A 24,772-nucleotide genomic window follows, 5' to 3' on the forward strand; every position below is an offset into this window, starting at 1 on the left:
AGTTATATATATACATATATATAATATATTCTTTTTCATATTATTTTCCATTATGGTTTATTAGAGGATATTGAATATATACAATTCCCTGTGCTATATGGTGGAACCTTGTTGTTTACCTATTTGATATATATCAATAGTAGTTTGTATCTGCTAATCCCAAACTCGTAATTTATTCCTCCCTACCCTTTCCCATTTGGTAACCATAAATTTGTTTCCTATGTCTGTGAGTGTGTTTCTGTTTTGTACATAAGTTCATTTGTATCATATTTTAGATTCCACATATAAGTGATGTCATATGATATTTGTCTTTTTCTGACTTACTTCACTTAGTATGATAATCTCCAAGTCCATCCATGTTACTGCAAATGGCATTATTTCATTCTTTTTTATGGCTGAGTAGGATTGCATCGTATATACATACCACATCTTCTTTATCCATCATCTGTTGATGGACATTTTGGTTGTTTCCATGTCTTGGCTATTGTGAATAGTGCTGCTGTGAACACTGGGGTGCATGTATCTTTTCAAATTAGAGTTTTCTCTGGATATATGCCCGGGAATGGGATTGCTGGATCATATGTCTTCTACCCATTTTTAATCGGATTGCTTATCTCTTTACAGTTGAGTTGTATGAGTTATTTATTTATTTTGCATATTAACCCCTTATTAGACATATGATTTGAAAACATTTTCTGTCATTATATAGGTTGCCTTTTCATTTTGTTGATGATTTCCTTTGCTGTGCAGAAGCTTTCTTTGTTTGATATAGTTCCACTTGTTTATTTTTGCTTTTATTGCCTTTGATTTTGTCATCAAGTCCAAAATATCATACCCAAGACTAATGTCAAGGAGCTTATCCCCATATTTTCTTCTGGGAGTTTTATGGTTTCAGATCTTGAACCTATTTTTTGTTGATTTTTGTGTATAGCATAAAGATAATGGTCCAGTTTCATTCTTTTGCATGCGGCTGTCCAGTTTTCCCAGCACCATTTATTGAAGAGACTATCCTTTATATATGTCCAAAAATATATTATGGGGAAAGGATAGCCTGTTCAATAAAGGCAAAGATTTTCAACATGCAAAATCCATTAACCATATAACAGGAGATTGATAAATTTGGTTAAATTAAAATTAAGAAATTTGATTCATCAAAAGACACCTTAAAGTTGGGGAATCCCCTGGCAGTCCAGTGGTTAGGACTCCACACTTCTTCTGCAGGGGCACAGGTTCAATCCCCGGTGGGGGAACTATGATCCCTCATTACATGCGGTGCAGCCAAAAAAAAAGATACCTTAAAGTAAAAAGGCTGGACAGCCTCTTCAATAAGTGGTGCTGGGAAAACTGGACAGGCACATGTAAAAGAATGAGATTAGATCGCTGCCTAACACCACACACAAAAATAAGCTCAAAATGGATTGAAGACCTAAACGTAAGGCCAGAAACTATCAAACTCTTAGAGGAAAACATAGGCAGAACACTCTATGACATAAATCACAGCAAGGTCCTTTTTGACCCACCTTCTAGAGAAATGGAAATAAAACCAAAAATAAACAAATGGGACCTAATGAAACTTCAAAGCTTTTGCACAGCAAAGGAAACCATAAACAAGACCAAAAGACAACCCTCAGAATGGGAGAAAATATTTGCAAATGAAGCAACTAACAAAGGATTAATCTCCAAAATTTACAAGCATCTCATGCAGCTCAATATCAAAAAAACAAACAACCCAATCCAAAAATGGGCAGAAGACCTAAATAGACATTTCTCCAAAGAAGATATACAGACTGCCAACAAACACATGAAAGAATGCTCGACATCATTAATCATTAGGGAAATGCAAATCAAAACTACAATGAGATATCATCTCACAGCAGTCAGAATGGCCATCATCAAAAAATCTAGAAACAATAAATGCTGGAGAGGGTGTGGAGAAAAGGGAACACTCTTGCACTGCTGGTGGGAATGTGAATTGGTACAGCCACTATGGAGAACAGTATGGAGGTTCCTTAAAAAACTACAAATAGAACTACCATATGACCCAGCAATCCCATTACTGGGCATATACCCTGAGAAAACCATAATTCAAAAAGAGTCGTGTACGAAAATGTTCATTGCAGCTCTATTTACAATAGCGAGGAGATGGAAACAACCTAAGTGTCCATCATCGGATGAATGGATAAAGAAGATGTGGCACATATATACAATGGAATATTACTCAGCCATAAAAAGAAACGAAATTGAGCTATTTGTAATGAGGTGGATGGACCTAGAGTCTGTCATACAGAGTGAAGTAAGTGAGAAAGAGAAAGACAAATACCGTATGCTAACACATATATATGGAATTTAAGAAAAAAAAATGTCATGAAGAACCCAGGGGTAGGACGGGAATAAAGACACAGACCTACTAGAGAATGGACTTGAGGATATGGGGAGGGGGAAGGGTAAGCTGTGACGGGGTGAGAGAGTGGCATGGACATATATACACTACCAAATGTAAAATCGATAGCTAGTGGGAAGCAGCCGCATAGCACAGGGAGTTCAGCTCTGTGCTTTGTGACCACCTAGAGGGGTGGGATAGGGAGGGTGGGAGGGAGGGAGATGCAAGAAGGAAGAGATATGGGAACATATGTATATGTATAACTGATTCACTTTGTTATAAAGCAGAAACTAACACACCATTGTAAAGCAATTATACTCCAATAAAGATGTAGGCAAGTTGAAGATTACTCTTTTTATAAAATTCAAGAGCTAAACCTACATATTTTGTTTATACATATATATGTATTGATTTAAAATTCTATTTTTTTAAAATGTGGAAATGTTAAACAGAACATTTAGAGCAATGATTACCATGTATGAGGCAAGGGGTGTAAGAGAGGGAAAGAACATGCAGGTCTGTATAAGTTATTGCCCATGATCGGTTTTTCGATTGGATTATAAACTCAAACTAGATGTGTATACCTGGGGAGACCAATGATAACTATGTCACGAGCCAAGGAATATGGTTAGGCCAATTATGAGTACCTTACATCCAGGTAAAAAAAAAATACGTACTTCTAACCAGCATGATTTGAGGGAAGTGAAACAATGGGAAGAACATTCCGATATATGTATGCATTGCCAGGAGGCTACAGGGGCTAGGCTGGCCATGGTACGTCTCCACTGAAATATCCTGAGCGTCTAAGGAAGGTGAAAAGAGACCAAACCTCGTTTTATATTTGTCACAATATATCTAATTGATTGGATATTTAAATTTAAGGCCTAACCCTTTGAAAAGCAACTTAATGAATATAAAATAAAAGGTTAATTTTAAGATTTAAATTTAAATATTAGGCTTGGCGGCCCGTGCAGGTCCGGGGTCAGGCAGCCACGCCCCCGGCCCAGCCATGGTGCAGTCCTGGTACATGGACGAGTCGCCGGCGACCCGCGGTGGCCCCATGGCGCAGAGCCTGCGCGCCCGGTCCGCCTGGAGCGGCTGCAGGGGCTCGGCGTCCTTTACTGGACGCTGGATGCTGACAAAGATGAGAATGATCCAGAATTAGAAAAGATCCGAAAAGAGAAAAACTACTCCTGGATGGACACAATAACCATATGCAAAGACAAACTACCAAATTACGAAGAAAAGATGAAGATGTTTTACGAGGAGCGTTTATACCTGAATGACGAGATTCGCTACATCCTGGACGGCAGTGGGTACTTTGACGTGAGGGATAAAGAGGACAAGTGGATCCGGATCTTCATGGGGAAAGGAGACATGATCACTCTCCCCGCCGGGATATACCACCGCTTCACACTGGACGAGAAGAACTACGTGAAGGCCATGCAGCTGTTTGTGGGAGGCCCAGTGTGGACGGCGTACAGCCGGCCGGCTGACCACTTCGAGGCCCGTGGGCAGTATTGAGTTTCTGGCACAGATGGCCTAGCGGTGCCCTGGGGCCTCGGGCACCCGAAAGTCCGGGACATGATAGCAGCAGAAAATCTGTCCTATTCTCCTTGCTTTTGTGTTGTGGACTTGAGGCTAGGTGAGCTTTCCTCTGCAAGATTGTTTGATCAGAATACGTTTTAATGGAAGTAGCTGTAGAATCGGTTGGTACATAGAAGCACCTGTGGAAATCTGGGCAAATCCGTTCGTTTTCTCTAATTCAGGACCAGTGGTCAGTGGCCCTGTATCAGCTCGTGCCTTCAGCTGTGACCGAGTGAGTTTCAACTCCCCAAACGGAGCCACTTAGCTGCCCCATCTGAACCTGATTCTTGGACTTGAAGCAGGTACCAAACGAGGCCATGACTGCCTTGTGCGGAGGAGTGATAGTGGATGACAGGACTGGGTAGAGAGAAGAAGCTTTTCTCCCAAAACACGGGAGGAAGCTGGGTGGGGGAGGGGTGCCGTGGGGGATGAGCTGGCGAGTTAGGGGGGCCCTCACTTGATTATGCCACTTTCTTCTTCAAAATAGAGTAGCTGCCTTAACGTTAATAAATAAATATTAAATATGTTAAATACCTTTTATGTTACATTCATTTTGACATACAGGCATTTTGTAAGTGAATAAAACTCTGTGGTAAATCCTGCCAGTAATCTTTGATGAGGGTTTATATTATACATTTATCAAAATAGTTGACCAAACTTTTATTCATTCATCTGTCTGTCTACCTGTCTACCTACCTAACTACCCATCCACCTGTTTCCTGGACATGATAATAACAGTGTTTGAGAGCGACTCCCCTTTCCCTTCATTCACTGTTGCACAGACTGAAACTACTAATTTATTGCAGTGGACATAGATCTCCCTCTACTGGTACAAAATGATAATGCCAATCAATGCTATAAAGTTTTTAAGGTTGTTTAAAATGCAGCTATTCCTTTAAGTCATACCCACCATTCCATTGCCTTGTGTAGCATCAGCATAAAAAGTAATCTCACTTTTGAATCTATCTTAAGGGCCACACTTATTTTCTAAAGTCAAATTATATAAATTTTTATAAATAAAAACAAATTATTAAGTGAATATAACACAAACAAAAACAAGGTAAAGGTGTTTTAGCTTTTCCTCATTCTTGGAAGTAAAAACATTTTGTCTCATTGAAATCTTAAACAAAAATTTTTTTTGCAATTTTATTTTATTTATTTTTTATACAGCAGATTCTTATTAGTTATCCATTTTATACCTAGTAGTGTATACATGTCAGTCCCAATCTCCCAATTGATCACACTACCACCCCGGCCCCGGCCACTTTCCCCCCTTGGTGTCCATACAGTTGTTCTCTACATCTGTGTCTCTATTTCTGCCCTGCAAACCGGTTCATCTGTACCATTTTTCTAGGTTCCACATATATGCGTTAATATATGATATTTGTTTTACTCTTTCTAACTTACTTCACTCTGTATGACAGTCTCTAGATCCATCCATGTTTCTATAAATGACCCAATTTCGTTCCGTTTTATGGCTGAGTAGTATTCCATTCTATATGCGTACCACATCTTCTTTATCCATTCGTCTGTTGATAGGCATTTAAGTTGCTTCCATGACCTGGCTATTATAAATAGTGCTGCAATGAACATTGGGGTGCATGTGTCTTTTTGAATTATGGTTTTCTCTGGGTGTATGGCCAGTAGTGGGATTGCTGGGTCATATGGTAGTTCTATTTTTAGTTTTTTAAGGAACCTCCATACTGTTCTCCATAGTGGCTGTATCAATTTATATTCCCACCAATACTGCAAGAGTGTTCCCTTTTCTCCACACCCTCTCCAGCATTTGTTGTTTGTAGATTTTCTGATGATGCCCATTCTAACTAGTGTGAGGTAATACCTCATTGTAGTTTTGATTTGCATTTCTCTAATAATTAGTGATGTTGAGCAGATTTTCATGTGCTTCTTGGCCATCTGTATGTCTTCTTTGGAGAAATGTCTATTCAGGTCTTCTGTCCATTTTTGGATTGGATTGTTTTTTAGTATTGAGCTGCATGAGCTGTTTATATATTTTGGAGATTAATCCTTTGTCCGTTGATTCATTTGCAAATAGTTTCTCCCATTCTGAGGGTTGTCTTTTCATCTTGTTTGTAGTTTCCTTAGCTTTGCAAAAGCTTTGAAGTTTCATTAGGTCCCATTTGTTTATTTTTGTTTTTATTTCCGTTACTCTAGGAGGTTGATCAAAAAAAAATCTTGCTGTGATTTATGTCAAAGAATGTTCTTCCTATGTTTTCCTCTAAGAGTTTTGTAGTGTCCAGTCTTACATTTAGATCTCTAATCCATTTTGAGTTTATTTTTGTGTATGGTGTTAGGGAGTGTTCTAATTTCACTCTTTTACATGTAGCTGTCCAGTTTTCCCAGCACCACTTATTGAAGAGACTGTCTTTTCTCCATTGTGTATCCTTGCCTCCTTTGTCATAGATTAGTTGACCATAGGTGCGTGGGTTTATCTCTGGGCTTTTTATCCTGTTCCATTGATCTATATTTCTGTTTTTGTGCCAGTACCGTACTGTCTTGATTACTGTAGCTTTGTAGTATAGTCTGAAGTCCAGGAGCCTGATTCCTCCAGCTCTGTTTTTTTCCCTCAAGAGTACTTTGGCTATTTGGGGTCTTTTGTATCTCCGTACAAATTTTAAGATTTCCTTAGGGTGAAACAGGAAAGGAAAATAATATACTTTTATAGTCTCAAATGTGAATAGGGCATAAAATTTCTGGAAGGATTAATAGGAAACTAATAACAATAAAGGTTTTCTCCATTTACTTGTTTATACATTTATTTTTGCAGGTGGGTTATTTACTTTTCTGATCACTTTTTTATAGGTTTTAGTGTTTGGACCAGGAGAGTAGATTACCTATTTTAAAATATGTAAAAATATTTTTATGACAGGATTTAGCTCCTCAAAGAGGGCTTGTTGGTCTACACTCCCTCTGTTACTGTCAATCAGCTGATCAAGATTTCTGATGTATACCCTGCTTTGTATTATTTAATTGTTTGGTGGTTATTTTTCTTCCCCACAGATGTGAAAGCTCCATGAGGGCAAGTTCATTACTATCTTCAGTGCTGTGTTCCCTGTGTCTACAACAGTACATGGTACAGAGTAGGAAATCAATTATTTTTTGGATAAATCAATTTATAATTATAAAACAGTTGAGGAGACTAGACACATTCTAGATTTGGTCTTGCATAAATTACTGAACCTCTCTGTGCCACAGTTAACATGGGGATTACAATATTGTATAAGGTGGTTGTGATTAAATAATCCAATGCCTAGAATGTGTTTAGAGCAGTGCTTGACATATAGGAAGAGATGAATAGTATTAGTTACTATTTAATATTCAGGAGAAAGGAAGGGGCAAGATAAAGAACTAGCAAGGGCAACAGGGATGGACAAAGAGAAGTTTAACCCAAGGCCTAGTGGAAAGATCTTCTCTCCAGCATCTGGTTTACTGAAAGGAGTTGAACAAAAATAAATGGAACTAACAAGGAGAAAGAGTGAGCAAATAAGCACTGTTTTTGTTTGCCTTTTTGCTTTGTTTCTGGCTTGGGTAAGTGGAAAGAGAGAGGAGAAGCATCTAGGAGGTTGTTACCACCAGCCAAGGGAGAAGATGTCCCAGCTCTGGACCCGGAACGTGATGGAAGCTGCAGCTTAGCTGTTCTGAGGGCTGGGAGAGGCTGGTGTGCTTCTCTCAGTGGCTGCCTAGGCAGTCCAAGTGGGACGGGCTTCTTCAGCTCTGCTCCAGGAGGCCAGCCCTGGCAAACAGTCTGGTGCCCGGAGCGGCCGTGTGCATAGGAAGCGACCTGCTCCTCTTGAGAAGTCCCAAGCCCACTTCGTCCAAACACCTCTCCACACCGCCTCCCACCGTGGCTCCCCACCCACACCTAACTCAGCTTTTGTGAATTCAGGGGTGCAAAGAGCAAGGCTGACTCTGGGGACTCAGTGTGGTGCCTGCAACCCAGGACCTCCAACCACTGGGGTAGGAGCGAAGCCCTGGCAGAGGAGGAGGGATCTGGGCCACTGGCGTCTCACTGTGGAGCTGCAGTGACAGGTTGGCAGCACAGAGCATATGTTTGTTTAACATAATTGTGAAAAACAATCAAACGTATAGAATTGTAAAAAAAAAAAAAAAAAAAGGCACAGTGAATGCCCATACATCCAGCACCACATTCAGCAGCTGTTTACACATATTCCCCCCACTCTCTTGCTTGCCATTTAAAAGTATGTTGTAGACATCATAACATGCTATCCTTAAATACTGCAGCATGTATCTCTTAAAATGAGGAAATTCTCATATAGAACTGTAACTCTTTTATTGCACCTTGCAAAATAAACAATAATCCTTCATATCTAATACCTAGCTCACATCCACATTTTCCCACTTGTTGCACAGATGCATTTTATAGCTGATTTGGTTCAAACTAAGAGCCAATCAAGGACCACAGACTGCATTCTGTTATGACTCCTAACTCGATAAAGCTGCAAGTCAGTCCTTCTTTTGGCTTTTTGAAGAGACCGGGCTAGATGTCTTGTAAAATGTCTGTTTTCTGGATTTGTTTTATTTTTTTCCTAAACGTTTCATTTAACATATTCCTTTGTCTGTATTTCCTTTAAACTTGAAGTTAGAAATGCAGACTGATTTAGATTGGGGCTGAGCATGTTGTAGTAAGAATGCGTCCTAGAGAACACCGTATAATGCCCATGTGTCCCATCAGGAGGCACGTGGTGTTGTCCCGCCATTCCTGATAGCCACTCTGCTCTCCGAGTTAAGATGCTGGCAGCCAGATCTCACCGTCATAAAGCTGCAGGGAATCTGGGGGCAATGTAGGAAAATTTTTCCATCAGCCATTCACCTAATGATTCGATCCCACTTTGGTGATTCTTAATAGAACCAGTCATGTCATTCATGGTTGCAGAATGGTGATTTTCTGATAGTGTCCATTCTTTCTACATTTATTAGTTGCTATTCCATAAAAAATATTTTCTCATCACCAGAGGCTCGGAGGATGGGGGCAAGGGGAATTGGATGAAGGTAGTCAAAAGGTATGAACTTCCTGTTGTAAGATAAATTAGTAGGGATGTCATATACAACATGATGACTATAGTTAACACTGCAGTATGATATATAGGAAAGTTCAGAGAGTAGATTCTAAGCGTTCTCATCACAAGGAAAATTGTTTTTCTTTTATTTTTGTATCTATATGAGATGATGGATGATAATTTAACTTAGTGTGGTAATCATTTCACAATATATGTAAGTCAAATCATTATGTTGTACAGCTTAATCTTATACAGTTCTGTATGTCAATTATATCCCAGCAAAACTGGAAAAAAGTTTCCTTATCAACTGGGATTATATTGTTATATAAGAAAGAGTAAGAAGAGTAAATTAATGCGTTCCCTTTAATTACCAATTTTCAGAATAAGGATTCCAGTGCGGGCGAGGAAGTTTACGTTTGCATGCTTACTTTTTTTTTTAATACAACTGTGGTTTCATGAATTTTTTATGTCTCAAGTGTATTAATCAATTATATTCACCTTTTTCAAAAATGTAGGCCCATTCAGACAGCAGAGGTAGGAAATACATTTTTTTAAATCAGGAGTTTAAATTGACATTTGTCAATTCAAATTTGACTTATAGGGTTTTATCTAATTCCTTAGATTTTACACTTCCCCTCTTAAAATGAAAATTTTATTTTATAGTGGCATAATCATTTATTTGCTTTAGCTCTATAGTATACATAAAATGACTTCCAAATAACAATACCAATATTACTATTAACAGTAAAACCACTGAGTTTGAAGCTCTTTTTGACCTTAGAATATATCTTTCCAAAGGTTTGCGGCAAGAATACAATATTCTAGAGTGATCTAACGTAATTGTTTCCTCTGTCTGGTTATGTTAAATTCTGATATACAGTTAGTATCTTTCCTTTTAAAATATTTTCAATTTTAGGGATTACTTTTTTTTAAAATGTGTAAAATATTTACATGATTCAAAAGTCAAAATTTCATAAAAGTATACTCCAAGAGGTCTTGCTTCCATTTCTGTTCATTTAATACTGTTTATGTCCCAACACCCATCCCTAACCAGTAGATATTTTCATTAGTGTTGGGTTTGCCTTACAGAGTTTCCTTCTGAAAATATAAGTGGATATGTCTGCCTATCTATATCTACCTATCTACTTATCTATATATATGCATAATATATTCATATTCAAATACTTTTATTTCTCTTTCTTTCTCACACAAAATGTAACATAACCAGTCCTCACTCTGAATCTGCATGAGACTCATTGAATCACCCAGCATCTGGGCAGACAGAAGAGCCTGCTGGAAGATTGTGATTTTGCCTTTGTCCAGTGCAAGTTCTAGCCAGAGACAATTAGGTTGTTGGTGATACACGTGAATTTTATCTCAGGCTCCGGGTAGTTGAAGAAACACCTTCACACAAAATTTTTAAATTTTAAATAGACTTTATTGTCATGCTGATGTGAAAATCTCTAGTTAAATGTGAGATCTTCAAGTAGAAGCATCTGGCTGGTGTTTCTGAATGTAAAAAGAGATCAATAAGATTTCTGAGTCATCCACCTAGGGGTGATGATTGGGGATTTGTGAGAATGAGTCAATTCTCCAAGAGAAAAAAATACAGAGAAAGTAACTAATTTTGTAGAAAAGTCGATTCAAATGAGGATATGCATATATTGGAATGTTTCAAGGAGTGCTGGGGCACACAGATAGTTTCAAAGAAGTCAGTTTACGAATTCCCAGCTGTTACATGAACTCTTTCCTGAAACTCATCTGCCTGTGAAGTACCCCGTCTGTTTGTTCTCCTTTCCCAATTTCTCTTTCACAACTGCCCTCCTCTCATTTTACAGTAGGAGAGCATGCCTCTCATCTGTGCGTCCATCCATCCATCCATCCATCTATCCAGAATTTTACTCTTGTGCATTTCCTCCAGGTGTAAATGTTACTGAACCAGGTTCGTTTGCTCGACACATGGCAAGCCGAAAGCTGAGACACTGAGGTTGGCAGCAGGTAAAGGGTTTATTCACAAGGCAGCCAAGTGAGAAGACAGGAGAACAAGTCTCAGATTTGCCTCCCAAAGGTGAGGGGCTCAGGATATTTATAGGATAGAGAAGCAGAGTGGTCTTAGGTGTGGGGAAAGGAGATTGGAAGTAGGAAAAAGGTGAGGTAATCAGTGTTCTGTGCAGGCATATCTGAGTTACATGCTTCTTCATGGGATGCATGATCAGAAAATGGCAGTGTTAGCGAGATCTGAGGGTGGAGTTTTTGGCCCTCTGACATCAAAAGGTCATCTGTGGGACACTCATGCAGGCCCAGTTGGAGGGTCAGTGGTCCCAAACAGCCTTAACCAGCTTGAACTTGAACTAAACAAATACTCCAAGTTCCTAAAAAACAAACTTAAGCAACCATTACCATAGCGACCCATACGTTAGAAGTATTATCTATAAAGGCAGTTAAAGGAGACTTGCAGTATATTGTCTAGGCTACCTGAAGTTTGGAGGGTAGGCAATTTGCAGGAACAATTAAAGGGAGCTTAGTCAATGAAGACAGGTTACAGGGTATCATTTATTAAGCAAGTTATAGTTTAAGGGATCCTAATTAATGGCTGTTCTCAGTTTCGTAAATACCTTTGGAGTATTGTTCCCCAGAACAAAGGGAAAGTTTGAGACTGCAGAGCTTCTGCAAGAAGCTTCCTCCAAGTGGCAAACCTGTGGCAAGACCTCCTGCCTCATCTTTTCTTTTCTTTTTCCTTTTTCCTTCTTTCTTTTCTGTGCCGAAGACTTAGAATTTAGAAGCAAGATGGTTGACACAGAGACAGGTTTTAACACATTTATTTGAGTTGGAACACAAAGTCAATTTTTTGATTGATTTGTTCGGCAGTGAAGACTGTGTTTGCCAATTAAATTATGTAGTGGAAGTTTTCCATAAACTGAAGGTGCAACTCCATAGTTTTGTCAAAAATGTATTAGAGGCACATATACAATATTCACTGTGTCACATATTGTATTCCTTGTGACCCTTAATCTTATGAAAAAATTTACATTTCAACTTAAAAATGTGTGAGGTGGTACATAATTTTCAACGTTATTTTATTATGGAGTACAGGGACCAAAACATTTGAAGTCCTGTGAGTTAGAGGACCTGAAGAGACAGAAAAGGACCAGAAAAAGTCAGGGGCAAGGAGGAGAACCAGAAGAGACGGCAGAAGAGACTCCAGTCCAGGAGGTAAGTATGATGGCAAAAAAGAGGGGTAATGAGAAGCGCTAAACATTGCAGAAGGGTTAAGGAGAATAACAACTGGATACAAATCTTTGTGAATGCAGTTTCTGCAGGTGGGATAGAGTTAATAGTCTGTTTAGATCATTCAGAAAGTTGGGCAGGGCTTCCCTGGTGGCGCAGTGGTTGAGAGTCCGCCTGCCGATGCAGGGGACACGGGTTCGTGCCCCGGTCCGGGAAGATCCCACATACTGCGGAGCGGCTGGGCCCGTGAGCCAATGGCCGCTGGGCCTGCGCATCCGGAGCCTGTGCTCCGCAACGGGAGAGGCCACAGCAGTGAGAGGCCCGTGTACCACAAAAAAAAAAAAAAAAGCTGGGCAGTGATGACAAGGAAAATAGAATACTGTTTATAGTACTATTTGCCAGATCACTGGGGTTAAAATGGATTTTGTAACTGAAAGAGCAATTCAGGATGTTGGCCAGTGAAGACTGTTTGAAGGAATACAGTGGCAGGGGGGCAGGGGGCATAGAGAGAGGGACTTGCCTTCAGGAGAAGGAAGAGAGCTCTTCCTCTGAAACTGGCGGGAGTGAGCAGAGAGCTGTTGAGACAGCTGGAGAGGAGGGAAGCGGCCAGAGCCTCCAGCTCCAGGCGACGGTCTCAGTTAAGGAGAAGGGGAGCTCCTGTGCTGAGAGTAGCCGTCTGGGTGGAGAGCAGAGGAGTCCAACGACTGCTGAGAAGTTATGCCAAGAAATTTCTAAGAGAGGTTTAGGAGAGAGGACCATTTTAGGATTGTTGCATTGTAATTTTCTTATGAGTTTTTAAAGTGTAGTTTTGTCAATGCTGTCCCCTTTAAGATTTCTATATTTTTCAAATTTCCTACAATGAACAAGGAATAAAGAATTTTTTTCCAAAATAAGGGGTTAAAAAATAAAAGATCAAAGAAGGTGCAGGTAAACAATGTCATCAACCTACATCAAACTAAAAAGCTTCTTCACAGCAAAAGAAATCATCAACAAAATGAAAAGACAACATACAGAATGGGAGATAATATTCGCTAACCATTTATCTGATAATTCATTAATATTCAGGATATACAGGGAACTCGTACAACTCCACAGCTAATAATAATAATAACGCAATTAAAAATGGGCAAAATCTTGAATAGACATTTTTCCAAAGAAGATATACAAATAGCCCACAGGTACATGAAAAGGTGCTCAACATCACTAATCATCAGGAAAATGCAAATCAAAACCACAATGAGATGTCACCATACACCTGTTAGGATGTTTATTATAATAAAGACAAGAGATACCAAAAGCTGTCAAGGTTGTGGAAAAATGGAAATCCTTGTATACTCTTGGTGGAAATGTAAACTGGAACAGTCACTATGGAAAACAATATGGAGATTCCTCAAGAAATTAAAAATAGAACTACCATATGATCTAGCAATTCCATGTCTGGGTATATATCCAAAGGAAACAGAATCATAGTCTTGAAGAGATATCTGTGTCCCATGTCCACTACAGCATTAGTCATGATAGCCAAAGTACGGAAACAAGCTAAGTGTCCATCAATGATGAAGGAAGCAAATGTGGCATATGTAGGCAATGGAATGTTATTCAAATGCCTTAAAATAAAGAAGGAAATCCTGTCATTTTCAACAACATGGATGAACCTGGAGGGCATTATGCTAATTAAAATAGACAGACAAAGACAAATATTGCCTGGGATCACTTATATATGAAATCTAACAAAAACATCAAACTCATAGTAACAATAAAACGGTGATTGCCAGGGGATGAGGGTGGTGGGGGAAATGAGGAGAGGAGAGGTTGGTAGAAGGGTTTAAACTTTCAGATACAAGATGAATACTGTCTGAGAATCTAGTGTATATGGTATGGTGTCTATAGTTGACAATACTGTGTTGTATAATTGAAATTTTCTAAGAGAGTAAATCTTGTGTTCTCACCAAGAAAAAAAGTAAATATGTGAGTGATGAATGTGATAATTCAATTGGGGAATCCTTATATGTATATCAAATCATCACATTGTATGCTTTAAATGTATCATAAGGTGTCAATTATACCTCAATAAAGCTAACACAGTTTTAGAACAATGTCCTCAGCAAACTCCCTTGGTACTGTAATACTGTAACGTAAAGGAGGAGTCATTGCCTTTATGTGGAGTAGTAGCTCAGTGTTTCTGAGTTTGTTTTGCCGGTTTGAGGAAGCTTATAAAGATGTCTTCTGAAACGTTAGATGAGTACTTTCAAGCAGTCTACCCACAGCTGAGCCGACAGTCAGCCATACTACCTGCTCAAATTTTGCTGGCCCTGAGTATGATGGTTTCTAATGATCAGTCTGCATAGAAGTCATGTTTATAACAAAGATAGTGATGACTTGGCAGGTATACAGGAATTGGGTGTGAAAAAATAAGGTGCATTACCAAACCCAGATTTTTAGCCAGTAGAGGGCAGTCTTCTCTAGGTTTTGGGTTCTACAGCATTTGCTGCTAGTTTTTCCTAGTGGTGATACAAGTATTAAAGATAGATAAAGCCAGACACTAGGGAAAGTGATAAGAACACATTATAATCAGTAACCTACTACTGCAGTAGGGAAAGGAGTTCAGCGTGAACTGAACTCAACTTTGACTTATACAGAGGTGGCTGGGTGTTTAAAGGGAGAATGAGAATGAGGGTGTTGGTGAGCAGAGGCTCAGCAGTCAGGAAGCTGAAAGCTTACAAAAAGGAGGACGAAGTGGGGGTAGGTCCATAAGAAACCCATCTGGGTTTGCTAACTGGCACTCACCAAAATTAGGCTCCTACCATCCCACAGAGACTGGGAGGTGGGCTCTATCTTTAAGTATTGGCTGGAACAAACAATAAAGTCTTTTGGCAGCAATGAGTTTTCTCAGGCGGGTACTTTAAGGGGGTGTGAGGGTCCTCCTAGGGGTTCAGTCTTGAGCTACTAGAAGCTATGTTGCTATTTGTTCAAGTCTTCATAGGCCAAGGTGAGGCCTGCTTGAGAAAGGGCTTGAGAGGAACCTGGCTAGAGTTTGGTCAAGGAGACAATTTTTGTCACAGGGAATGGTATTAATACTAGTTTTATTGACAAAAATATAATTCCACTACCTTCTTCTGCCAGTGGGACAATGCTGGTACTTCTTGACTCATTGACAATAATTCTGCTTTGGAACTGCTTTAAGATCTCAGCAGAGGGCTTCCCTGGTGGCGCAGTGGTTGAGAGTCCGCCTGCCGATGCAGGGAACACGGGTTCGTGCCCCGGTCCGGGAAGATCCCACATGCCGCGGAGCGGCTGGGCCCGTGAGCCATGGCCGCTGAGCCTGCGCGTCCGGAGCCTGTGCTCCGCAACGGGAGAGATCACAACGGTGAAAGGCCCGCGTACCGCAAAAAAAAAAAAAAAAAGATCTCAGCAGAATTTGGGAGACAACTTGAGAAATGGTTCTCTCTGTCCTGAGAGAACTGTTGTCTTGTCCCTGTCCTTTTTCCTTTAAAGAATCTTCAAGAAGAAAAAGGGTCACTTGTGTTTCTTCACAAAACTCCATAATGTCCTTCTGTAAACCATGCATCAGCCGGCAAAGAGAAGTAGTTAACCTCATTTGTCACCTCCGCTCCGGGGGAGGACATGCAAGCTTGGCCTAACCCATCAGAGCATCATACACCCCCTGAGTCAAACAGTTCTTCCAAGAACTGACTTGAAACCTGACACAGGCCAGTGGTCAATTCTGGGGCTTCTGGAACTGTTGAGAAGCCAGGCACTCTTGCCACTAAACTGCCAACTGTAGCTATAGCAAGCTTGGGGCTGCAGGCGATTCCAGCTGCAGCGGGCCTGCAGAGGCACGGGGGGTGCAGCCAAGAGGAGGGGGTGCCATTGCTGATGACATTTCTTGAGCTGCTGGATCCAGCCGCTTCATGTTGTTTTATCTTCGTTTGTTTTCATTTATTTTGAAGTATTTCAAATATTCAAGAAGGTGTGAAAATTATTGTAATGAACATCCATGCACCCATCAGGCAGTTTGGGAAATAAAAGATTACCAATGACATTGAACTCATGGACTTTTCAGTTATAAAGGTCAGTCAATCTATTTTGTGTAAGCCAGTTTGAGTTGAGGCTGTATCCCTTACAACTGGAGAGTTCCAGCACATATCCAGTAAAGTATGTCCTAAGATGATCTGAAAGCATAGTACATAAACAAATGTAAAGATGTAAATAACTGCACAGTGCATCAGTCACAGTTTTAGTTGCAAGTAATGGACCCTATTGAAGCTGATTTTTAACCCTTTTGGAAAAATTAAGACTTTTGTTTTTAGAACAGTAAGGTCCATAGCCAACTTGAAGGGAAGGTATAAAGATTTCCCATATACTCCCTGTCCTCACACATGTGGGGCCTCCCCAGTCATCAACAGCCCCTACCAGAGCAGTACATTTGTTACAGCTGACCTACACTGACACATCATAGTCACCCAAAGCCCAGAGTTTACATTACCTGTTCAGTCTCGGTGTTGTGCAATTTACAAGTTGGAGAAATGTATAATGTCATTTATCCATCATTAGTGTATCATAAATAGTGTTTTCACTGCCCTAAAAATCCTCTGTACTCTGCCTATTCATATCTCCCTCCTTCCCCAATCACAAGCAACCACTGGTCTTTTTACCATCTCCCTAGTTTTGCCTTTTCCAGAATGTCATATAGTTGGAAGCATACAGTGTGTAGCCTTTTCAGATTGTCCTCTTTCACTAAGTAATATGCATTAATTTTCCTTCATGCCTTTTCACGGCTTGATAGCTCATTTCTTTTTAGCGCTTTAGTATTCCACTGTCTAGATATTTATTTATCTATTCAGCTACTAAAGGACATCTTGGTTGCTTCCAAGTTTTTTTTTTTTTTTTTTAGGGATGTTTGCATATTTTATTCTTTAAAAAATTTATTGACTAAAACATTCTTTAAATTCTGTAGTGCTTTACAGTTTTCAAAAGTTTCACACACATTATTTCATATAATCCCATAATAACCCTTTTTCCCCCTACCCTTAATTGCCCCTCCCCCTTCCCTCTTCCCACTGGTAAACACTAGTTTGTCCTTTATATCTGTGAGTCTGCATTTTTTTTGTTTTATTCATTAGTTTGTTGTATTTTTTAGATTCCAGATATGTGATATCATACAGTATTTGTCTTTCTCTGTCTGACTTATTTAGCATAATGCCCTCCAAGGCCATCCATGTTGCAGCAAATGGCAAATTTTCATTATTTTTTATGGCTGAGTAGTATTCCATTGTGTATCTATCCATATATATCTATCTGCTTGTCTGTCTGTCTATCTATCTACCTGCCTACCACATCTTTATCCATTCATCTGTCTATGGACACTTAGGTTGTTTCCATATCTTGGTCATTGTAAATAATGCTGCTATGACATTGGGGTGTGTGTATCTTTTTGAATTAGTGTTTTTGTTTCTTTGGATATATACCTAGGAGTAGAATTTCTGGGTCATATGGTGGTTCTATTTTTAGTTTTTTGATCTCGATACTGTTTTCCATAGTGGCTGTACCAATTTACATTATTGTAGCAGAATAAAGCTGCTATAAACATCCTTGTGCAGGTTTTTGTGTGGACGTAAGTTTTTAACTCCTTTGGGTAAATACTAAGGAGCATGATTGTATGGTATTGTGTGGTAATTGTACAGTAAGAGTATGTTTAGTTTTGTAAGAAACCACCAAGATTTTGCACCCTTTTAAGCCTAAGGACAGAAGGTCTCAGTGAGCCTGGCCCTGATACTTTCCTATACTTGGCTTGTCTTGACAATATGCTGCCAGGATACTTGAAGCCCCTTTTTACCCCACAGAAATGCTCTTCTTTGACCTACCCCTTAAGGCCATACTCAGAAGCAGAAAATACAGAGCACCCTTTGTCCCTGACCTTGTCTCCACTAGACATCCATGTCTGGTCCATACTAGAGGCCTACCAGCTGCTTGACAATAAGCTGTACATTTTCATGCCACTTCCTAGACCTGTCCAGAGACACGCCAGCCCACCAGAAGGGACTCTGTACGAACTCAAGGAGGCTGAGGCAACTGGTGGTCTCGTGGTTCAGCACAACTTCTCTTCTGCAGAGAGCCTCATCTGACAGTGGAGATCTTGCCATGTCTACATGAACTGAGTCTGTGCTTGCTCTGCAGTTTTCCAGACTATTTAGTGATATATACATAGGTGGTGAAACTGTAACGAAAAGCAAGGAATGATTAACAGAAAAAACCTGGGCTGCCGTTACTCTGGAGATGAGGGAAGACAGTGTCATAGGGTGGCGCAAGTTTGGGGCTTCCAAAGTAGTGGTGATTTTCAGTTTCTTTACCTGAGTGTGGATACGTACACCGATGTAACATTGTGCTAAAGGGAGCAGCTAACGCACGGCCTAAAGGCAAGAACGAACTGAACGCAGTGGAGGGTTCGCAGACAGCAAATGTGTCTGGGGTTCAGTGAGGGAGGGAGGTAGCAGGGGCTAGATTATGAAAATCCTTATCAGTAAAAGTGGGGTAGTTCCAAGACTGCAGGAAGCCACTCAAGGGTCTTAGTAAGCAGGGGGCTGATGTGGTCTAATTTATGTGTGAGAGATATCACTCTGTCAGCTTTACGGCAGTATTGGAGGGTGAGCAGGGTAGGATAAAGAGGCAGTAAGAGGCTATTTCATTTGTTCAGGCGGAGATGGTGTGGTCTGGAATAAGGACATGTCCGTGTACATACAGAGAAGAGGGCAGACTCTATGTGTAACAGCTTACTGAGTCCAGTCAGAGCTAAATGTGAGGTCATTTCCATCACTCTCCCTGGCAGTGACCAGGGCCACCAGCCTCAGGCCATTTTAAGCATGTCACTCCCCTTCTGTGAATTGTTTAATCTGGTACATCACAGGCATTTGGTTACACAAAGAGAAGGAGGGCAGTTCATAAATACCGTAGAGGTTAAAAGCACCTGCTCTAGATTCAGGTCACATGCTGTGAGTTTGAATTCAGGCTCTGGAAAGAGATATGGCCTCGGGTAGGCCTCAGCTTCTTCATCTTCAAACTAGTAAATAACACCCATCCCTATTCTTGCAGAAATTAAAAAAGAAAATCCACATAAAGAGATGAGAGAATGGTCTGACATATGCTCAAGTGTGAAATCAATGTGTATGTCCTATTAGTGCCATTTTAGCCATCATGCAAATTCCTGGCAGCTTTTAGTAACATATATTTTTGTGGTGAACTTCGAGCACTTTGCAGATATGTTTTTACAACACTACGTTTCAAGTTCTCTTTATTTATTTATTTTTGGTTGCGTTGGGTCTTCACTGCTGCATGTGGGCTTTCTCTAGTTGCAGCGAGCAGGTGCTACTCTTCATTGTGGTGCACAGGCTTCTCATTGCAGTGGCTTCTCATTGCAGAGAACGGGCTCTAGGCGCACGGGCTTCAGTAGTTGCTGCATGCAGTCTCAGTAGTTGTGGCACACAGGCTCAGTAGTTGTGGCACAAGGGCTCAGTAGTTGTGGCTTGCAGACTCTAGAGCACAGGCTCAGTAGTTGTGGCTCACAGGCTTAGTTGCTCCATGGCACGTGGATCTTCCCGGACCAGGGATCGAACCCATGTCCCCTGCATTGGCAAGTGGATTCTTAACCAATGCGCCACCAAGGAAGTCCCTCAAGTTCTCTTTTTATAGTGAAGACAACTGAAGTAAAGAGTTAAGTGGTTCTCAAGATCATACAGCACACAGCCATAGAATATTAGTTCAAAAGAGGCCTGACTGTTCAATACTGGCTTGCTGGGGACTTTAAATACCTGAAGACCTTTTAAAAACTGGTAATGCTCAAGTTACACCCTCAGAGATTTTGCTCTAATTTTTGTGGCCTGGAACCCAAGCATCAAGATGCTTAAAGCTCCTTAATGAGATTCCAATGAACAGCTAGAGTTAAGAACCATTAACTCATTAAGATCCATTTTACAGATGAGAAATTGAGGTTCTCTGTGATTAAATGACTGGCTCAAGCTAGTTAATATTAGAGAGATGATAGGTTCTGAGGACAAGAAAGAGATGGTCTTCAAATGCTGATAAACTAGCTAATAAAAGGAACATATTGCGGTGAGATATGTCTCTTAAGAATGAACAACATGATGTTAGCCTGGTCTACTAACAAGAAGCCAGTGGTCTACAACGAAGCATAGAAAATGGGTTTCAGAGACATCGACTTGGCTGGGGCATAACACTGGCTTATCTGAGACTATTAACAATTTATGCCTCGCCACTAAATGCCCTCGTGCTCTGGGTGAACGTTCACCAATATTTACCTGAATATGAATTGGCTTCCAGAGTGTGTTTCTTGCCCTCTTTATTGGGACCCTTTTAGACAGGCCCTCTGCCCTACCCACTCCATTTTAGTGTTTGTTGTTTTCTTCACCCTCTACTCCTCCTCCTGGGAATAAATTTATATAGGGCGCAATCTCATTTTGGGGGGAGAAAAGTGACTCTAAACAGCTACTATTCTCTCTCCATCCCCTAATTTCCTGCTCAGAAACAGTGTATAACTCAGATCACTCAGGGTCTTCAAGCAAAGGCCTGAGAATACGCTTACCTCTGATGAGTGAGCCTTCCCTAGTACCCGCTTCCCGTGCCAGGTTTGAAATGGTAATAGTGATTGACACTGTTCTTGGGAGAAAGGTGTCTGCTCTCCAGTAGTTCTCACATCCAGGCTGACTACAGTGTAAAGTTTCAAAATATGTGCAGTTATTTTTAAAGTAATGATATGTTATAATGTGCCTTGCAGAATTTTCTGAGGAAGTTGGCAGAATCAACCAGTGACTGACTTGGTGCCTATTATTAATCCTAGTTTATAATACTCTCCTCCTCAAATGAACAAAAACCAAACATCTGTTGAAATAGTTTATCCGTTATTTGACTTGTGAAATTATATACACAGTCTAAGATGAACGGTGTATCTTCTGTCGGACTGCTAAATTATGCAGCTTTCAAATGTTTTTCATGAAGCAGTAAAATGTTCTCAATCTTTTTCAGCTTTCCCAATGTCCATTTATTTTAATCTGAAGGAATAAAAGGGGAAACAGCGAGGGAAGGAGAAGGAGTGTTGTTCAACTGAAGTTGAAACAAGCTTCAAGTCATGTTATCTGATATGCGCTAGCAATTAGGAAAGACATGATGAAAAAGGAGTTGGAGTGAAAGGAAATATATGCTAAACGTGAAAACTGCTTTGAAATATCATCTTCTGAATGTGAGGGCCATTTTTATACCATTCATTTGTACTTAGTAGAATTTGAAGGAATCTTAGGGATTACTGAATCCGTTTTTGTTTTGTGGATGAAGAAAGCAAGATGGAGAAGTCATTATTTGCCCAAGATCACAGAATTATTCCTTTTAGGTTAAATTGCTTTATACCTGTGTTTTAGATTGAATATTATTTTTCAGCAACACATCCCTTAAGTAAGTCAAGGCGTGCCAATGAAAGACCATATTCATAATCTCAGAAAGTAGAAATTCCCTGCTTTGACTGGGTGGAAGCTCAAGGTTCATTAATAACTCCCATCCTTCTTACCACCAGCCTTTACCAACCTTCAGGCTCAGGAAGCTCCAGATAAAGTTATAACTCATCCAGCTCAAAGTCTACCTGCAATTTAGCAAAATTTCCCCTCCCAAATTAGTAGATCAGTTTACCAAAGAAGATGGTAATCTGAATGAATAAAAACATATATCTAGTTACCTCAATTTGTCATGACTTTTAAAGGTATTGTCTTACTCTTCATCTCCAGTTTCTTTTTTTTAATTAAGATACAATTACATAATGTAGTGCATAAATCTGAAATGGACAGCCTGATGAATGGTTATACATAGATACGTCTTTGTAGCCACCACAAAGAGAAAGATATAGAACATTTTCTTGCATCTGAGACGGCTCCCTTATATACCTCCCAGTCTATAATAATCACCTTTCTTCCGACTTCTACCATTATATGGTTGTAGAAAGCTTTACATGATTTCAGGAGTGGAATCATAAAACATGTACTCTTTTGTGCATAGCTTCTTTAATTATATATTAAGTTTGTAAGATTCATCCATGTTTTTGTGCATATCAGTAACTTGGCTGTTTTCATTGTTGTGTAGGACTCCATTGTGTGGATTTACCATGCTCCATTTACCCACTGTATTGTTGATGGACATTTGGAATGTTTCTAGAGCTTTGGCACAATATGAAGAAAGCAGTCATAATCAGAAACGGCCTTCGTTTTTGTTGAGTATATACATAAGAGTGCAATTCCTAGGCCTTTTTACTTTGTTTTTCTTTCAATGTCTTCTTTTTTTAGCCCTTGACCATAATCTAACCTTTCTAAGTTGTTAAATGAACCATAACAATATACGTCTCTTTAGTCCTGACAAGTGTTTCAGGTGGCAGATTTCATAGTTTAAAATGGTCCACCAATAGAGTAACATCTTTCATGGATCACTACCTATGGCATCCCTGATGGATTTTGCTCTCTCTTTTTCTTATCTCTAACTTCCTGTCATATATATTCTGACTTAATGTAAGGAGAGAAAAACAGATAGACTCTTGAAGGGGACATCTAGGGACTTTCTTTTTATCTATTCCTCACGGAGGTGGCATAGTATAGAGGAAAATTACTAGATCAGAATCAGGAGACTGTTTTGATATCTGGTCTAGATTTCTACTTTCTATGGAGTAAATCACATCACTTCTCTGACCCTCAGAGGGTTCAATTATATCAGTAGTTCCCAAACCTGGCCACAATTCAAAATCATCTGAGATGTCAATGTTCCTTTTTCTTATAAAAGTGGTACATGTTTATGAAAAAAGATCAAAAAGTATAAAAGACTGTAAAATCAAAAGTAAAAATTCCTCTCCCCGACACAGTCTGTGCAATCCCTTATTCCTCTAACTCAGAAATTCCTTGGTATTGTTCTTAACTTTTAAAATGAAGTTCCCTGGGCCTGACTCCAGACATAATGAAGCAGAATCCCCAGGGTCCTATGAATTTCTATTTTTTTTTAAGTTTCATAAGTGATCTTTTTTTTGTGTGTGTGGTACGCGGGCCTCTCACTGTTGTGGCCTCTCCCGTTGCGGAGCACAGGCTCCGGACACGCAGTGGCCATGGCTCATGGGCCCAGCCGCCCCGCGGCATGTGGGATCTTCCCGGACCGGGGCACGAACCCGTGTCCCCTGCATCGGCAGGCGGACTCTCAACCACTGCGCCACCAGGGAAGCCCCTCATAAGTGACCTTGATAGACTTTCAGGTTTGGGAATGAATTCCTTGACTAAATAATATCTCACATCTCTACCAGCAAAATCCATTCCTGTCCCCTCAAAATTATATGATTTAAGTTTGCCAGCTGCTAACAGGATTGACACTAAGCATAACTAAAGCAACAGTGGTTCTATTTTGACCTCTTCTTATTCATGCCTTCTCTCCTCACCTTCAACTCCTCAATTTCCTCACTTTAAAATTTTCTTAACTCCTTGGCCCACACAGTGAAACTTTGCTAGTTGAGAGGCAGTGACTCATTGCATTAAAGCTCTAGTTGCTTTTTGGCTAATCCCATAAACCCATCAGTATTAATGAATTTGCTAGCTAATAATATGCTACCTTTCCCAGGCAACATAATGTCTTATGCTAAAATGTTTGCTTCCATAACGCCTTTAACCAGTAGCATGGAGTTTGGGGGCTCCCTACAGGATATCCAGGAAGATGTTTTTAGTCAGTCATGCTTTCAAATAAAATCCACATTCACAAACATTTTTCCACATCTGTCATCACCAATATTACTCAGTTCAAGTATCTGAAAAAGTACATGGTTAAAATAAAATAGGTATTAACTGACACAAAAGAAATTGCTAGGAATTTTAATCACAGTTAAGTAAATTGGTTGTTAGTCATCAAATAATAGAAGAAAGATTATCTGGATAAACTATTCAGTCCAAATTACACTAGAGAACAATTTACCTCCCACGCCCTCTGCTACCCAAACGACATGGTGGTAGGAAAAGCAGGAAAAGAAAGCCTAACTATAATTGCTATGATTAAAAAGGGAACTGTAAGAAGACAATAAAAATGTGTCTTGCTAGGCCAAAGATAGGAAGGTAGGAAAACAGAACTCAAGACATAATATCTGATCCATATACATGATGATTATACAATAATTCTATTTTGAAAAAAAATATATAGCATCTCTTCTGTAAATTCAAAGAATGCTTATATCTATTACTTAAAAATAAATCATATCTAGAGAAAAAGGCCAGGGAATATCCCTTCATTTTATTTATCTTTAGAAAAACTAAAGTGATAAAGGGTTAAAACTTTCCTAAGTTCAAACAGCAAAATCCAGATGAACTTCCAGTTGTCCTGAGTTCTAGAGTAGACTGTATAATCTCACATGAATATTGTATTTATTACATTACTTGCAGATTGTATGCGTGTGCGTGTGTGTGTGTGTGTGTGTGTGTGTGTGTGTATTATTACTTGGAAGCGTGGCTAATGTTGCAGTTAAAATATT

General features: G+C 39.8%; 2 protein-coding genes and 1 pseudogene across 6 annotated transcripts in view; all 3 read left to right on the top strand.

Moving 5' to 3' along the window:
• Positions 1-24,772, top strand: part of GAPT (GRB2 binding adaptor protein, transmembrane) — a 35,790-nt gene that overhangs the window by 3,545 nt on the left and 7,473 nt on the right. The window contains exon 2 of one of the 5 annotated variants that reach the window (XM_067730727.1): positions 12,097-12,216. The exons of 2 other annotated variants lie outside the window; for them this stretch is intronic. The gene's annotated coding sequence lies outside the window, so the exon portion shown is untranslated. Of the gene's footprint in view, positions 1-5,833; positions 12,217-24,772 lie in introns of those variants that run through there. 2 more of the 5 variants (XM_067730726.1, XM_067730730.1) reach the window with 2 other exon arrangements.
• RAB3C (RAB3C, member RAS oncogene family) overlaps positions 1-24,772 on the top strand; it is a 398,656-nt gene that overhangs the window by 3,544 nt on the left and 370,340 nt on the right. The window lies entirely within an intron of this gene.
• Positions 3,390-3,926, top strand: LOC137220697 (acireductone dioxygenase-like; annotated as a pseudogene).

The sequence above is a fragment of the Pseudorca crassidens genome, chromosome 3 (assembly GCF_039906515.1).
Source record: "Pseudorca crassidens isolate mPseCra1 chromosome 3, mPseCra1.hap1, whole genome shotgun sequence".
In the NCBI taxonomy this organism is placed as follows: domain Eukaryota; kingdom Metazoa; phylum Chordata; class Mammalia; order Artiodactyla; family Delphinidae; genus Pseudorca; species Pseudorca crassidens.